At 40.9% G+C, this 6935-nt stretch overlaps 1 protein-coding gene across 3 annotated transcripts in view; it reads left to right on the forward strand.

Annotated features, from left to right (window-relative positions):
• Positions 1-3168: 3168 nt before the first annotated feature.
• pdgfrb (platelet-derived growth factor receptor, beta polypeptide) overlaps positions 3169-6935 on the forward strand; it is a 41342-nt gene continuing 37575 nt past the window's right edge. For all 3 annotated transcript variants that reach the window (XR_004333852.1, XM_032528116.1, XM_032528117.1), the window contains exon 1: positions 3169-3676. The gene's annotated coding sequence lies outside the window, so the exon portion shown is untranslated. The remainder of the gene's footprint in view (positions 3677-6935) is intronic.

A 6935-nucleotide genomic window follows, 5' to 3' on the forward strand; every position in this document is an offset into this window, starting at 1 on the left:
GTGTGTGGTGTTTGGGGGCGTTTGGAATTACTCATCAACGATTAGACAGAATACAATCTTTAGTTTCAGTAATGACGATGGGGGCATCATGCAGGACTGCATCAGGTCAATGCTCTTGATGCACGGAAATTCTTTTTTTAATTTTTTTATTTAATCTTGAAAAACCACATAAAAAAGTGATTAAAGTTAAATTAGATTCTGTTTAGGCTGAATGCAACCCAACCACACTATCCAAACAACAGCTTAAAATAGATTATAGAGCAAGATAAAGTAGCACATGTAGATTTAATTTGTGCTTCTGTGACTGTCCGCCATTTCATTTTTCTCTCTTTGAAAATTATGTATTTTTCTGCATTTTATTAGCTCACAGGAAATGAAAGCCAGAGAGAGGAATGACATGCACCAAAGGTCCCAGGCTGGACTCAAACTAGGAATGTTGTGATTACATGAGCAGTGTCTAACACACACAGGTCACCAGGCCGCCTTTAGTTTTCCCAATGATTCTTGTTTAGCTTATATTTTTTTATGATGTTCTGCATGTAATTAGGTTAATAACTTGTCATTGTTTTTAATCTGCAAAGTATTTTCTTAATTAATCCATCAACCATTTTGTCTCCAAAATCTAAGAAAATAGTAAATCTCCATCATAATTTCTTAAAGTCTCAAATGATGTCGTCAAATTTCTTCAAACAGTCAAAACCCAAAGTTAGTTAGACAAAGTCAAGTAGCAAAGCATCACACTGGAAAGGAAGATAATTATATATTTGCTTGTAAAATGACAATTAATCAATCATTAAAATAGGTTCCAATTCCATTTGATTGGTTAGTCGTCAGGGTTATTCTTTGACTAATTCAACTAATTATTTAAGCTCTAAATTGAGTTTGATTTGACGTTTTTATTTAGAGGTGCTATCTTATGATGCCGATGATTGTTGTTGTTAGGAATTACAAATGTCCCAGTGTTTTCTGAGTTTTAGGTTTGGTCCTGAAAACATATGAATCCAGTATTTAATCATTTAGTCAGCCTCTAACTAATACATCCATATCGGCAGAATTTATTATGGATCTGATTTCAGATCAGTCATTTTATGGCTTCATCCATCTTCAGCCATCAGAGATATGGTGGCTTTAGCTCCAGGCCCAGGCCTCAGCCTCAGCGAATCCTGCTTCTGGCTCCCTTCCCCCCTCGCAGGGGTCTCCAGGGGCCACTGCCTGTCAGACACAGAGAGATAACTTTTAACTTTATCCAAAATCTAGCTGAACACAAACACAGTACCAGCATACATGGTGGTTGTGTTTCACATTCTGCCTGTCTGCCCCTCCCTCCGACACATTCCCACTTTCTCAATCCCATTCAGTGCCATTCTCTTGTTGTCCACCAGATGCCCTCTGACTCGTTCTCCTGCACCAGTCATCTCACTCCCCCCTGCCTTGCATTAACCCCTTTCCTTCCAATCCCAGTCACCTGACCTTACCTGCTCACATGTTCCCACTTCCTTCATAAACCTTGCAAATATTTAACCATCTCCTTTCCACTCATTCTTTGCCAGATTGTCATTTGTTGCTCTGCACCTTTGCTTTCAAGCCTCTGTTGCTTTTTACCATGGAAACTTATACATGCACATAACTGGAATCTGTATCTGGCTGCACTTTTGCCTGGCCCATTCCTGCAATCCTGTAAACTTCTTTTTAAACATGCCAGTAAGCTTTTGTTGTTCATCTTTTCAAAAGGTCCCTACACTGTTCCAGTCTGTGCATTTGGGTCCTTTCCCTGTTTCTGCGCTCACACCTACTCGACATGTTGCACTAGTTTCACTCCAGCTATGGAAACAATCCAAATGGGTGAGAGAAACCACTGTTTAGTTGTTTTGATAGGCTGAATAGGCTTGGTATTGTTGTTGCAGAATGGTTTGGAGTCCAGTTCATCAAGTGGTTTGCTACTTTGTCAAGCTGTATGAATAACCAAGGACAGCTGCCAAATATGAAGCCATAGACACCCCATTGTGATCTCTGTTTCCACCACTCCATTGTAATAACATGCTAACATTATAGTTGATAACAAAATGCCACATTGAACATGTCTGCCTTGTCCTATTAGAGCTGCAGGATGTTTAGACAGAGTGTGTGTGTCTTATCTCCAACTGATAAAGGGATTGTGTGCCTAGCATAATGTTAATGTCATGTATTATTGCTGCATAATTATCTATTATCTCTTGTAAACATGCACTAAAATGTACGAAAGTAGATTCATTGGGCTAAGTCCCTGGATTTGGGGCAGATTTAGTGCAAGAAAGTGTTAATTACATAGTTAGAAATAGATTAATGTTAAGGTGGGACAGTCCTGTGTAGTGTTGCTCCCCTCCTATCTAATAACTTGGGGTTCACTGGCTCTCTAATTACTGCTAGTTGAGCTTTTATATTTACCCTCACAATTAGAGGAGAACTCCTCCCGTCTACCCCCATCTGCCCCCTACCCCCTTGTTAGAGAGAAAAGGCCTCAGTCAGCTGCTAGGTTGCGTTATGAATTTCAAGCCATCCACTCATATCCTGGGAAAGGAAGAAATCGGGGAGAGAGCCAAGGTAGAAAACAGAGGTATTTGCATGGTGTCTGCATGTGTTTGAAAGAGAGAGGCTGAAAGAGAAGAGACAGAAGGGGGGTGAGGACAGAGGGCCAGAGGGAGGTGTTGATCTATTTTATGTGGGATTAATGGAAAAAGAAATGACAGAAGAGGAGATGCGTGAAAGAAAAGGGGGTTCACTCAATCTAAAAGTACCCTAAGTGTTTAACCTCTTTTATACCTTATTCTTGCAGTGTGATTGTGTAAGTGAAGCTGAGAAACTGAGACGTCCATGTTTGTTTCCAAAGCAGGCCACCATAAGCTCTGCCAAAACCTTTTTTTCCAGCTTGGACCTCTCTCTCACTCAGTCTCTCACTCTTTCTCTTCCTTTTTGTTGTGTTTGTTGTTTTATAGAAGTGTTAGATGTGGTCCAGATTGCTGTTGCCAATAGAGACTGTCTCAGTTTACCTCCAGTTGCTCCAGTCCATTCATAAACAAATCACTTCAGCCTGGGAGCTCTGAGCTGCTACCGAAGAACAACAAACAAAACTCAACCTGTATTTTAAAGTTTTCTCCCTCTGTCTTTTCTCTTTCTCTCTTTGCTCATTTTTTTTAAAGTTCCCTCCATTGCTCTTTACTCAACTCCCACTCACAACTCCCTCGTCTCCTCCCTCTCCAACTCAATCTTACTCTAGCTTTACCAGGGCTGGACCACTGGCTCCCTCCTCTGTGTGAATCTGAATGTGAGTCAGGCAAGCCGTGTATTGTGTGTGTCTCCATTGGGAACACTTCTTTTTAAACTTACAGCACTCTTTGGGAGTGGTGGGCAGACTTGTCCAGAGTGTGAGAGAGGAGAGGAGAACCCCATGGTGCTGTGATTTGACTAAACAAACAGCTTGGCTCAGAGCGTACCTCCTCCAGCGCACTCCCGGGACAGCAGAGATTAACCTCAGACTCTGAACATCTGAGGGATCTATACATCTGAGGCAGCGGCCCCCGGAGAGACAACCAGCTGGAAGTCTCTCCTCTGATTTCATAAGGAGGAGACAGACTGCTGACCGGCAATCTCCTCGGACAGAAGGGGAAGACTTGTCAGTGCTTCTAGGATCACTCTGAAGGTAAGAGGTCTTACTTCTATGTCACTGTCAGGGATTTTACTTTTAGCCATGGCTGCTTGGCAGCCGTTGACAGAAGTGAAGATGAACTGTACAAAGTGGTGAAAATTCACTTAGCCTGCACTGGAAGCCCCCTGTGACTGATTCAATTTCATAGCTGTCTGTCAGAGAGACGATGCACTTAAAACACTGGACTGTTGGTTCATACAACTTTGACCTGGTGAATAATCTAATTTTAGACAAAGAAAAGTCTGGTTTTAGCAGTTGCGTCTGTTTTTCTTGTGATGTTGTTGCTAGTTGGTAATGTGTCACTGTTGGTGGTATTTGTTACCCACATACTTGCATGTGTACACACTAGGAATTACAATGTGAGTGTAAGCAACCTGTTTAAACATCAACGAGATTAATTGCATCTCTGTACATAGACACCTTTTCATTCTTAACATGGTGCAACTTTAACAATATTTATCTTCTCACTAAGAGAATACGTTTGACATGGTATCCCAGGGTCTTACACACACACACACACACACACACACATACACACACACACACACACACATGCTGGGCTTTATAGCACAAGCTGTTTGTATGTGCTTCACTGCTAAAGGGCTTGTTTATACAGCTCTCTTCAGTCACCCTGAGTGAACCGCCGGTCCTCACCGCTAGACCATCAGCCTCTTTCCTCCCCTGTGAATGGCCCTGACAAAATCAATCTTCTTTGCATTGCTACATGAAGAAGCTCATTGAAAAGCCGTAGCTGTGATATCAGACCTATCACTGTCACCAGCATCCATTGTAAATGTGGATTGATCTCCTCTTGGAGATAACGCATACCAGCTTGAATTTACGAGCGCAATGCCTGGGCCACCCTTTTTATGAATGTATATCTCTCATAAAGCTGTGACTTGGTCTCATCTTAGAAACACAGAGCCAAGCAGACATAAACAATCGGTTGAATCATCTCCTCTCATTTATCACAGGAGAAAGTTTTAGTACCTGGAAAGAGTTACATTACAGCAATGTGAGCTATTTCATGGTAGACACATATTGCATGCATGCCTTTTCACTCTAATACGCCATATGTTTTGCACCTGAAAGCATTACCACTTCCCTGCTATTTGCGGCTGCTGTTAACCTGTTGGATTGGTTATCTGCATATCCATCTCCTTTGTACAGATGACCTTTCTGATATAGGGGAATCTGAATTAGCATAAGCTGCAATCAAAACAATGTTGGCTTGTGTTTTGTGTCTGCTGCTCTCCTCTACATTTAGAAGTTTACTTTTGAAGTTTGTGATCTTCTCTGGCTCTGTCTGTGGGTATTTCGGTCCACGCGTTGTCTCATACTGTTGTAGCAGATGAGCTGTTGGAAAATTGTATTCATGTCATCAGTGGACTTAGACTGCATTGCATTTGTGCCATAGTTTTATCATTAGCTGGATGTCTCCTGCTCAACCTTATAGAGCACCAACTTAAAAACAGTGGATACAATGACAAATCTTTATAGCATGGATTTGTTAAACATAGTGAAGTTTCATTTGTCTTCTGACCGGTGGGGGTTTCTCTCCCTGTGCGTCAGGCTGCTGGTATGTACTGCAGCAGAGCTCTTCTCCCCGGCCTTGATGCAGCCAGTCGGCTCCACTCCCCTGGCCCAGACCTAATCCTTCGTCATCAGCTGTTTCCTGGCTCTCCGGGCTCTCCGCATGCCAGTCGTTCAGAGAAAATGTGCTTCACATTATGACCATGCAGAAAACATGCCAAGAGTCTGATTTGGCTCACATACCAATATGTGACAGTCTGAGCTCGGCAGAAAGTTTTGAAACACATTGATACCATTCTGTCCTCATGTGATTTATCCTCCGTGAGATGAACACACAGCTGTTCAGCAAACATGTTCTGAAAACTAGTGCAACATTTAGATCTAGATACAGTTTAGAGGTTGAAAGGTAATTTACAGCACTCAGACATGTTATCACATGATTATTCCTACATTTATTGGTGAGTGCATTGTCATACTTAGATACGTATAGCAGTCTATAGTATCTGACTCACTCTCTGAGTCAGTCACTTATTGGCTGATTCATAATTCATCCTTCATACTGCTGAACTGAGCTGTTGTTCCTAAGAAAGAGCTTCATGCCCTTGCCATGCCTGTAGGTTACTGCTTCTTTAATGCTGTACTTAGATACTTTTTGAATTATACAGCTTTAATGATCAGAACTAAGTGGTGCTGCACTACAGCATCCTGTACGGCTGCCCGTCCATCTGGCCTCCCCCTCTTTCCCTCCTTCTTTCCCTCCCACCCACTCACACAGAGCTGACAGGCAGCTGCATCTCTTCTCCAGCCAGAGAGCACAGTCACTCCTGCAGGAGGACTCCTGGAGGAAATGCTTCTTTTTGAGTTATTATACCCAGCCTTTAGAAGGTATTCAGCCTTAAAATGCAAATAGGTCATTTTGAAACATGTACTGTAACAGAGAAGCTGTACATAAGGGCACAGTGATGGAAAGTACATTTACTCAAATTAGGGCTGGGCGATATGGAGAAAATCAAACATCATATTTTTGACCAAATACCTCAATATCAACAACGCAACAATACTGTAGTGTTGACTACAACTACTATTGGTGCTTTCATTTTTTATAAATAATCATCAGTAATGTGGATATAATGATAACTGGGTAAAGGCAAATAAAAGAACAGTCTGGTAAGATCAGAAAATGACATAACTTTGCTGTGATGCAGTCTTTAAAACCAGGAAAAGACAACACTTATGCCATATTACAATATTATGATATCCAAAATGTAAGACGATATCTAGTTTCATATCACAATATCAAAATAATAACAAAATATATTGCCCAGCCTTAACTCAAATATGCATTTACTTTACTAGACAACAATAGATACTTATATAATACAATATTATTATACAATAATAGAAATACATGCCAACAGTTAAGCTCATTAAGTAACATGTCATATCTAGTTTATTTCATCTGTATTAACACTTATGAAAGTGTAAAAAGATAATTCGCCAATAGTCCAGAACGAGCTGTTTCTCCATGTTTCTAGTCTTTGTGCTAAGCTAAGCGCCAGCTTGATATTTACCAATTCCATTCTCTTTCAGCAAGAAAGCAAATTCCTATATAAACTATTCCTATAAAACTTGAAACCAAGTTTTTAGGAGCTTTAGGTACAATTTTAAACTTGGATTTCTTGTAATAGACTATTTTTTATATTGTGGCAGTCTTTACCCA

This window comes from Etheostoma spectabile, chromosome 10 (genome assembly GCF_008692095.1).
Source record: "Etheostoma spectabile isolate EspeVRDwgs_2016 chromosome 10, UIUC_Espe_1.0, whole genome shotgun sequence".
NCBI lineage: Eukaryota > Metazoa > Chordata > Actinopteri > Perciformes > Percidae > Etheostoma > Etheostoma spectabile.